Source organism: Crocodylus siamensis, chromosome 13 (assembly GCF_052110815.1).
Source record: "Crocodylus siamensis isolate JL-2025a chromosome 13, ASM5211081v1, whole genome shotgun sequence".
NCBI lineage: Eukaryota > Metazoa > Chordata > Crocodylia > Crocodylidae > Crocodylus > Crocodylus siamensis.
The window spans coordinates 5,827,490-5,838,065 of NC_143407.1; the positions used below are offsets into that span (position 1 = coordinate 5,827,490).

General features: G+C 66.5%; 1 long non-coding RNA gene across 1 annotated transcript; it reads left to right on the plus strand.

The window, feature by feature from the left end:
* The first annotated feature begins 556 nt into the window (after window positions 1-556).
* On the plus strand, window positions 557-1,283 carry LOC149853750 (uncharacterized). Its single transcript, XR_016438974.1, has 3 exons — window positions 557-691; window positions 770-851; window positions 1,169-1,283. It is a non-coding gene; the product is annotated as an uncharacterized LOC149853750 (long non-coding RNA).
* The last annotated feature ends 9,293 nt before the right edge of the window (window positions 1,284-10,576 follow it).

The window sequence follows — 10,576 nt, forward strand, 5'->3', positions numbered from 1 at the left end:
GGGGGCAGCCTGTGACGAGGGTGCGAGTCCCGTGCCTCTCGGTGGAGGGCTAAGTTGTGCAGAGCTGTGGACCACCCTGTAAGCAGGGTGCAGGTCTCACTGTGCCTCTGGGGACAGCTGTGTCCTTTGGCTGGCTGTGGGCCCTCCCTGTAAGCAGGGCTCTGGGCCTTTCCCCTTTACCCCCGCGGGCAGTCTGGCTAGTCAGGCGGACCGTGCCCTGTAGGGAGGGTGCCGGTCTCAGCTTTCTTGCCCCCTGGGAGTGGAGGAGGATTTTCCAGTGTAAGGCTGGAGGTGAAGTGGTCTGCAGCATGGAGCTCTTTTCTGGTCTGGGATGGTTGCCGTCTTCTGGAGGATACTGAGTGCGTTGGGGTCCCGAGGCTTAGTGACCTTCCTGTAACTCAGGTCCAGGTCTCTGCTCCTCTGTTCTGCTGCTCCTGGCTGGCAGCTGGCACTCAGGGCTGTGCAGGTTGCGTGTGGGCTTCATGCCCCAGCAGCCAGCAGTGTGCAGGGAGCACCGCCCTGGAAGCAGGGCTGCCGGCGCTTGGGGTCGCCGTTCATGGTGCCGCCCTGGCAGTCCTGTCCAGCGTCCTGGCCCGCGGCGTTCTGCTCCTGGCTGGCTGGGATGTCAGCAGCCGAGCCCGCAGAGGTCTGCCCTCCCCACTCGCCGCAGACAGAGTGGCCGCAGGTCGAGGTAAGGGGGAAAGGGGGAAAGAGGCTGGAGCCTGTGGTCTGGTTCTGACTTAAATCCAGTGCCTGTCTGTTTTTTAAGCCCCCAGAAGGAGAAACAGGGAAGATGGCAGATGAGCGAGTAAGGAAGAAAGAGGCCCCCGCCCACCCAGCAGGAGGGAAAGGTAAGGGAGTTTGGACACTGTCTGTCCTCTCTGCAAGTTGCATCCCCAAGTTGTTGACCTTGTGATCAGCGCCTTGTGGAAGGTGGGAGCACTGGGACCTCCTCGTACACAGGATTCGTGCCGTAGGTCCTGCTGTGGTCACACACGGGTGACTGCCAGTGGGGTACTCGCCCTCATTTAATAAACCGGAGGCATGTCACGTCCCCCTTGTTTTTAAAGGACGCTAAGCTTGAGAGTGCAATGGGCATCGTGAGCTACATTGTTCTTTATTTTTAGCGGGGTGTGCAATTCCACGTCTGTTTTGTGTACTCTTGCAGATCCCTGAAGGGCAGCTGGAGAAGCAGGAACACAAGCAGGAAAAGAAAGCTTGGGAACAACAAATGTGGGGTGGGGTGGGGTGGGCACGAGGGAGGGGAATGTGTAATGTATGCTTAGATAAGTACAGGTGGAGACTGTTGAATGCATCTGTACACTTGCAAACACCCATTAGGAGCAAGCAGCCGCTCACTTCTGGTCTGGGATTTTGGCCCAGACCAGAGATGCTGCTACCACGGTCCAGCAGCTGGTTTGACACTTGGTGCAGCAGGAATCGCAGCAGGGGCAAGGGCCCAGGCCCCAGCCCACCTCTCCCCACCGCTGCCTGTACGAGCCCTTGTCCAGGCCATGGCAGGCAGGAGGCAGGATCTGCTGGGATCTGCTCCGGACCCGACTGGGCCGCCAGGCTCCAGCAGATGAGGCAAGACCTGTTTCCTCCCAGCTGGAGGGCTTGGACCCCTGCAGAGGCAGGCTCTGGCATGGTGGGGAACAGTCAGAGGCCTGGCTGCGGGGTTTTCATTTCATTTTCTCTTTAAAAAAGGAAAGCTTTTTAAAATATAGGTTAGTGGAGGCCATCCTGCAGTGCGAGCGAGGTGCGGCCTTCCTGCAGGGCTGAGTTGGCTGAAGAATTGGACCCAGGGTGGGTGGTGTGCACGCTGCTGTGTACCGATTGCTCCGACTCGATCCTCAGCGCATCCTTCAGCTGTCTGTCCCTCCACGGGGCGCGGAGCCCATGTTGGTGGTTGGTGCGGACCCGCAGGCGGACCTGGAGCGCTGTGGCGGCTGCTGCGGGAGACTCCGTTCCCCAGGGTGCGTGGCCCGCGGGGCTCTCCTCGGTGGTCAGCAGTAGCACCGGGTTTCTGTTTTGTACAGATGAGAACAGAAAACCTGCTGTTATTTAGTGAACGCTGCGAGAAAGCCTTCAAACCCTAGGGGTGAGACTGGGCTCCCTGCTGCAAAACAGGACCGTGGTGTCACCAGGGCACGGCATAAGGCGGGTCCAGGCCCACCCTGCTCTTCCTCGTGGGCCTGGAGCCACCTGATGCCGCCCCCGGGGTTTTGTCCTGAGGTGTGTCATTTCTAGCAACATGTGCATGGAAATTCTCTTTTTTAAAGGGAAAAAATAGGGAAAAAACCCTATTGTTCACCAAGAACGGCAAGAAACCTGTTCTAGGGGAGAGTTGCAGATCCCTGCTGGAAAAGAAGTAACATTTTGAGACCGGGAGGTGAAGTGCCAGTATTATTGATTGTGTATTGACTTGTACCTACAGAAATGTGTGTAACGGATGTGTGTGCAGAGCACGTGCCATAACGAACACAGTGATCCTATGCCACTCTCCGTCTGTCTGCACCTAACAGGCAAATAGCGATATTCACGCAGCATGGGTTTTGCGTCTAGTGCAAACCTGTATAACACGTGTGCTGCACACCCACAGACTAGGGACAGAGGGAGGGAAGGGGGCAGGGGAGTGGGCGGGCTGAGAAGGGAAGTGTCAGCAGTGGGGGAGGCAGCGGGGGAGGCAGCGGGGGGCTCTGTAGTGAGCGCAGGCAGCAGGCAGGGCAACCAAGTTAGGCATCTCCAGAGAGAGAGAAGGGGGCATCTGCAGGACCAGGGTCCAGCCCGGTGCCTCTGCCGGTGCTGACTCGCTCCGTGTCTCTCCCTACAGGAGCTCAGGCTGGGGCTGCTGCTGAGCTTGGAGCTGCCGGAGTCGGAGCCGCGACCTGCTGCTGCTCGTCCCTTACCCCAGTAAAGCTCCCCCGTGTGCGTGTTCATGTGGCTCGGTTCAGTAACGGCGTTTGCCCCCCTGCCTGCGTGTGGCTCTCCTACACCCCCGGGGTCGGGGCCCTTGTGGGCGGAGGGGGGAGATCTGTCAGCCCTGGCCTTTGCCCTGCAGCCCCGCTCCCACTTCCGAGTCATTTTTTCCAGCTGCTGGGAGCTTCAGGCCGACATCACTGCAGTGAGGATACTCGGGTCACACTTGGAAGGCTCCGGTTCTGGCCGCTCATGTCAGCAGGACTTGGCTTACTGCCTTTCTTATTGTAAAGTGATGGCGGGACATGGGATGTGTCTAGTCATATGGTCAGAGGAACTGGCTGCTTCATGGCAGCCATGGCACCCCCCGACCCGCGCTGTCACGGCCCGGAACAGCTGGGGCCCGGCCCCCCCCGGGGCAGCAACACCGCCCGTGCTCCGAGCCCGGCTCCGGCGCTGCCGCCGGCCCGGCCCCCCGCTCGGCTCGGGGGCGGCTGGAGCCCCCGGGGACAGACAGCGCCTCCCCGAGCCCCTGCGGGCACTGCCCGGAGCCCCGGCGCCGCACCGGCTCCCCGGGCCCGGCCGGGGGGGGGGCACTCGGTGCCCCCGGCGCGGCCGGGCAGGACCCGCCCCGGCTCCGGTTCGTGCTCGCCGGGCCCCGCCCGAGAGCGAGCTCCTCCCCGCGGGCCGCCGCGCCGCCCCCCGCGGGGCCGGGAGCTCGCCCCAGCCCGGAGCGAGGGGCTGCCCCCGGGGCGGGGGCCATGGCCAGGAGAGCAGGCCCCTGCCTCGGGCGGGGCTGGCGGGGGGGCGCCCGGGGTCGTGATGCAGCCGGGGGGGCCCCAGGAGGGCAGCGGAGCCCGGCGGGGGCGCCGGTCCCCGGGCTCAGAGGCCCCGGCCGGAGCAAGGCTGTGCCCCAGCGCAGATGGCCGGGGGCGAGCGGCGTCCTGGGCCGGCGCGGTGACCCCCCCACGGGACAGCCGCCCGGGGGCTGCCCCCTCCGGGTACTGCCCGGCGCCCCCCGGCTCCCGCCCTCTGCCTTCTGGGGCCCGGAGGCAGCTGGGCCTTGGTCTGAGCCGGGCCGGGGAGGGTACTCGGGCAGGCGGCCTGCCCCGGGCCCCCCGTCTCCGCGCTCTGCGGGACACGGCTGCCCCCAGCCCCAGGTCTCCCCGAGAGCCGGGGGCCCCGCGGGGGCCGGATTCCCTTGTGGCTGGCGGCCTCCGACCCCCTTGTCTGCACCCCTTGGCTGGGGTCGCACAGGAGCTGGGACCCCGCGGTGGTCCCCGCTGAGCAGCCGGAGGTCACCGTTCCCCACGGCCCACGGGGACGTGCCGCGCGGCTTCGCTCGTGCCCGGAAACTAAGGCAGAGCGCCCGGCCTCCAGCCCGACGTCTCCGGACTCGAGCCCGGGCGGCTGGAACGAGTCCTCTCGGCGCGGCAAATACGATGGCCCCTGGCCCGCAGCGGCTGGGCAAGCAAGAGCGAAAGCCGGGCCCGGAGGACGCTGCCCCTGTGCAGTCCGACCCACGGGCCCTGCCTGACAGCGCGGGGCCTTGGCCGCCAGGCAGGCAGAAGCCAGAGACTCCCCGGGGCTCCCCTCGTGGTGGGGCCAGTGCGTGTGCGCAGGGAAAGAGTCAAGGGGCCCAGAAGTGAAGGCCTGAGCCAGCCAGGGCCTGTGGTGCAGGGTGCAGGGCCTCTCTGTGTGGGTGCTGTGGGCCTGGGTTCAGGTCTGGGTCTCTCCCCTTTTGTGGGGAGGCGCCGTGCTCTTGCAGTGGAGGGGCCCGGGGGTGCGTGACAAGGGGCCCAGGCCCGGAGCTGCTTTCAGCTCTCCCCAGTAGTCTGGTGGTAAGGGTGCTACCCTAGGTGGCAAAGGCAGTAGGTTCAAGCCCCACTAGTGACTGGAGCACTTGGGTTCCTGGATCTCTGGTGAGCCCCTGGTCCCTGTGGCCAAGTGCACACTCAGAGGTTGTGTGGTAAAAAGTGAGGCAGCAAGGTGGGGAGGGGCGGGGAGGTGGGGGCTGGAGAGTAAGGCAGGGGCTAGAGAGAGGAGAGTTGGGGGGGGAAGAAAAGAGATTAAGAAAAAAAAAATCAGGGTCGGTTTTGGAGTGGTGGAATAAAAAAACCACACTCTTTTCCTTTCCCCTTCATCTTCTGCTCAGCCTCTACCTTCCCCAGAACTCCTCTCAGCTCAGATCCCCTGCACTTGTCCCCCCCCCCGCAACTCCCAGGCCTAGTTTCTCCCTCACTCTCCATCCCACCCCACCCCCCAGCCCTGCTTGCCCCCCCAGATCAACCTCTTTGTTCCCACCCAGCCACAGGGACCAGGGACCAGGGACTCATTGCCAATGGCTCCAATCACTAGTGGGGCTCGAACCCACTGCCTTTGCCACCGAGGGTGGCACCCTTACCACCAGACTACAGGGGAAGGCTGAAAGCAAATCCGGGCCTGGGCCCCTTGTCACGCACCCCCGGGCCCCTCCACGGCAGGAGGACGGCGCCTCCCCACAACAGTGGGGGACCTGCACCTGGACCCAGGCCCGCAGCACCCGCGGGGAGAGGCCCTGCACCGTGCCCCCCTGCCCCGGCTGCTGTGGCGGGCGGGCTACATCGCAGCCCTGGCCTCCCCTCCCCTCCCCCTGTCAGGCAGGGCCCCTCTTTTCCGCCCCTCGCTGCAACGCGGCGGCTCCTGCGGCTAAAGCCTGCAGCGACGACCGGCACAGCCCGCGCAGCCCGTCCCCTCGGCCCGGCTCGGGCACACGCGGGGCTGCCAGGGCAGGCGGCTGCCCTGTCTCAGGGCTCCGCGGTGCCCGGGACAGGCAGTTATGTCGCGGGGCACAGCCCCGGAACAGCTGGAGGGCCACGGCCCGGCCCGGCCCCGGCTTTGCCTTCGCCCGCCCCGCGCCCTCCCGCCGGGGCCCCCCCGGCCCGGGGCCGCAGCAGCGCCCGTGCTCGGCGCCAGGCCTGTGGAGACGACCCGGCTCCGGCGCTCCCGCCCGGCACGAGGCGATGCCGCCGGCCCCCGGCGCTGGGCGCTACCGCGCATGCTCGGGCTGCGGCCTTGCCGTGACTGACGGGAGCGAGCCCCGCCCTCCCTCCCGCCCGGCCGGGCGCGGCCGCCGCGGGCTGCGCTGCGTGCGGGGCGGGCGCGGGAGCTCGGTGCGGCCCCCCGGCCTGACCCAGCTCGTCCCGCAGCCGGGGCTTGGCGCGGGAGCCGGGCGCGCAGGGCAGGTGGTGCGGGGCAGCGGCGCGGGCCGGGGGCTCCAGCCGCCCTCGAGCCGAGCGCGGGAGCCGGGCCGGCGGCATCGCCTCGTGCCGGGCGGGAGCGCCGGAGCCGGGTCGTCTCCACAGGCCTGGCGCCGAGCACGGGCGCTGCTGCGGCCCCGGGGGGAGGCCCCGGGCGGGAGCCGGCGAAGCCGGGGCGGGCCGTAGCGCGGGCCCTCCGGCCCGGGGGCTGTGCCCGCGCGGGGGGGCTGTGCCCCGCGACATAACCGTCTCCCCGCGCACGGGGGAGCGCGGGCGGCCGCCTGCCCTGGCAGCCCCGCGTGTGCCCGAGCCGGGCTCCGGGGCAGGGTGCCCACGGGTCGGGCCGGTCGTCGCTGCAGGTTTCAGCAGCAGGAGCCGCCTCGTTCCGCGGCGCGGCGGAAAAGAGGGGCCCTGCCGGGGCCAGGGGAGCCCCGCTCGCAGTGAAGCCCCCCGCCGCGGGGCCATGTAGAGGCCGTGCCGGGGGTGGGGGCGGCATCCCAGCGCAGTGCAGCTCCGTGGCCCGTGCCACTGCCCCGGGCCCTGGGGCAAGGCGGGGCCCGGCTGCCCTGGGGCTCCCTTGCAATGGGCCCAGTGCACGGTGCAGGTGGCGGGTCAAGGGGCCAGGAAGAGACGGTCTGCCAGAGCTGGCTGGCGGTGCAGGGTGGTGGAGCGCTACTGGGGGGCTGTGGGTGTGAGTTGTGCTGCTGAGACCTTGACCCTTTTAAGCCCCAGGGTGGGTGCCTGGTGCCTGTTTGCTTGCAGGGCAGGCGGGTCAAGAGACACATGGGAAGGGATGCAGTCAGGCTGGCCCTTTAGCAGGGTGGTTTGGGACACTGCCGCTGGTGGCAGGGGCTGCGGGTTCAAGTTTCTGCAAGGCTTGAGTCCTCTGGCCCCAACTAGTATGCAACCGACTTCCCCTCCAGCGCTTGCCTAACAGCTGGTGCTCAGAGGTGATCTTGGTTGAAAGCTGGAGGGGACTTGGAGCTGTAGCCCATTTGGATATGTCCTGAGCCACCTGGTGTCTGCCAGGTTGTTTTGGGGCACAAAGCAAAAACCCCTGGCTTTTAAAGGAAAGCCTTTTTCCTCCTGCTCCACCTCCCCTGCAATCCAAACACTCCCCACTCAACCCAGCCCCCGAACAAGGGGCCTAAGAGCTCCAGCTGGGGGTGGATGTGAACCCACCACCTTTGTCACCTAGGGTAGCACCCTTACCACCAGGCTACTGGGGAGAGCTCAGAGTGTTTTCCAGCTGTGGGCCCCTTGACACGCACGGGCCGGGCCCCTCCACTGCAAGAAGATGGCGCTTCCCCACAAAAGGGGAGAGACCTGGACTTGAACCTGAACCCAGGCCCACAGCACCCACAGGGCCTGACTGGTTCAGACCTTCACTTCTGGGCCCCTTGACTCTTTCCCTGCCCACATGCTCGGGCCCCACTGCAAGGGGAGCCCCGGGAAGGCCGCGGGCCCTGCCTGCCTGGTGGCCAAGGCCCCTTGCTGTCAGGCAGCGTCCTCCGGGCCCGGCTTTCGCTCTTGCTTGCCCAGCCGCTGCGGGCCTGGGGCCATCGTATTTGCCGCGCCGAGAGGACTCGTTCCAGCCGCCCGGTGTCCGATGGGTGCACACAACCTCCTCTGCCCTGGCAGGGTGCCCTCCCCTGTGTTGGATCACGTGCGTGCGTGGCCGCAGGCTGAAGGCAGACCCACCTCTTCCAGCCCCTGCTCCAAGGCAGAAGCGTGCTCTCACTGTGGCATGGCCCCGTCTACCCCCATGTGAGCCTTGCCCCCGGTTGTGGGCCTGCTTCTGGGAGTCTGGGGCTCCTGCAGGGAGCCGGGACCTCCCTCTCGCTGGGGAAGGACCCCTGGGCCATGTGGTGCTGGAGGCCCGCTGTGTGCAGGGAAGCAGTGAAAGCTGCAGCAGGCAGAGACTTCCAGCGGGGAGGTGGAGGAGGAGGGAGTTGGGGTCTTTTTCTTCCTTAGTCACTCATCTGCCATCTTCCCTGTTTCTCCTTCTGGTGGCTTAAAAAACAGACAGGCACTGGATTTAAGTCAGAGGACCAGACCACAGGCGCCAGCCTCTTTCCCCCTTTCACCCTTACCTCGACCTGCGGCCACTCTGTCTGCGGCAAGTGGGGAGGGCAGACCTCCGCGGGCTCGGCTGCTGACATCCCAGCCAGCCAGGAGCAGAACGCCGCGGGCCAGGACGCTGGACAGGACTGCTAGGGCGGCACCATGAACGGCGACCCCAAGCGCCGGCAGCCCTGCTTCCAGGGCGGTGCTCCCTGCACACTGCTGGCTGCTGGGGCATGAAGCCCACACGCAACCTGCACAGCCCTGAGTGCCAGCTGCCAGCCAGGAGCAGCAGAACAGAGGAGCAGAGACCTGGACCCGAGTTACAGGAAGGTCACTAAGCCTCGGGGTCCCAACGCACTCAGTATCCTCCAGAAGCCTGCAACCTTCCCTGTAAGCTGTGGCTATCCTCTCTGGCCAGCCTCACCAAGTGGAACGAGACCCGACCCGGAGACTCAAGGGGACCTGGGCCCTGCTTACAGGCTGCAAGCCGGGGGCGCAGAACGACAGCTGGCCAAGTGCCAGGGCGCTCATCCTGCAGCGACTCGGGTAGGGAATACATAGCCAGCCCTCGAGAAGGGCAGGAACCCAGCATGCGAGCTCCCAAGTGGCCAGAAGGACATAGCAGCCACCCGGAGAGAGGGCTTCTCCCCGCCGCAGTGCCGGCGCGGCCACGGGAGGGCGGCTCTGCGCGGGGCTCCTCCGCCGCCGGCACGGGCCGCGGCCATGCGCCGCGCGGCCACCGGGGGGCAGCACCGTGCAGCGGGCTTGTGGCGGCTGCAGTGCCCGGAGCGCACCCCCGGGGGCAGCACCCGGCGGGACAAGCGTGAATGCCCAACGACACCTGTTACACACAGGATCGCTGTGTCAGTCATGGTGTATACTGCACACACACACTAGCTGCATGTCGCTCTACACACACATCCTACTGCGCACGTCTCTGTACAATTTACGTTTTCAAAATAAGTGCACAATGGCTAACACCGTCACTTCAATCCCGTTCTCCATATTACACTAGTTGACACCAGAGATCCAGGCTCTCCCCTAGAATTGAACCGATGCCCTGCGGTGCTTCCTGAACAACAGGCTTTCAATTGTTTAATTTTCGTTAAAAATGGCAAATCTGGTGCTTTGCAAGGTGCTGCCTAGAGAGGATTCAAACGGTCCGACTTCTTGGGACCCCCGTAGACCACCTCCCATCACGTCGAAGAGACAGGGAGGCTCCCCGGGCAGGAGCCGGAGAGGAGAGGAAAGGGGCACCGGGACAGACAGACAGCCTCACGCTTCACCACCCACCGCAGAAGACAGCGCCACGGGCCCCGCTTAGGGGGGACGCTGTCTCCCGCACGACCCGCCGTGGTCGCCACAGCAGCGGCCCCGCTCCGGACTCAGCGGGCGGACAACCAGCTGAGCGGGGCCGGTGCGGATCGCAGTCGGACCAATGGGCGCACAGAAGCCGGCTCACACGCACCATTCACATCAGCCAATCAGAATGTGAAGGAGGAGGCCGGGCTCCTGGTCCCGCCTCTCCAGCACAGGCCACTCAGAGCAAAGAAGGGCGGAGTGGCCGTGGCCGTGGCCGTGACCCCGCCCAAGAGGCACTCCACCCAATCGCCTCACGTCTGATAGTGGCCAATGGGAACACGAGTCTCCGATCCAGGCCCTGCCGCGCTCGCCGGGCCAGGGTCAACGTCCCGGGGGTCGCGTGTCCGCCCCGAGCAGCGCGAGCCTGGCCCAGGCCGAATTACGCACCGAGCGAGCGAGGCCTTCTTTCTCCTTCTGTCTCTGCCTTGATCTCCCGCCTGCAGGTGCGGGGCCGGAGCCGCTGTCCCTCAGCTCTCGGCTGCAAAGCCCGGCTTGAACCCTATGGAGTAGCACAGGGCAGGCGTTTCTTTTCTCTGCCTTTAACGTCCGTCTGCTCCGCGCAGGGTAAAGCGCAGCGAGGGCGGCACGGAGCCGGCTTTGTTCCGGGTCGGGATCTCTGGGCTCCAAGCCCCGCTCCAGCCCCAGGCGGCTGCGCGGTGCCGGCTTGGGTGCCTGCCCGGGTCTCCCCGCCGCAATGCCGGCGCGGCCACCGGAGGGCAGCACCGCGCAGCGGGCTTGTGGCGGCTGCAGTGCCCGGAGCGCACCCCCGGGGGGCAGCCCCGAGCCGGGTTTGCTTCCTCCTCCGGGCCAGGACGTCACTGTCGTCTGTCCGCGGGCCGTCCCGGAGCGCTGCGGCCGCTGTGGTGGCGACCACGGCGGGGCGTGCGGGAGACGGCGTCCCCAGGACGCCGGGGGCAGTGATGTGAAGCCGGGATCCCCCCCGCCGGAGCCCCGTGCGCTGCCGCGACGTCCCTGCGCGCCCACAACCA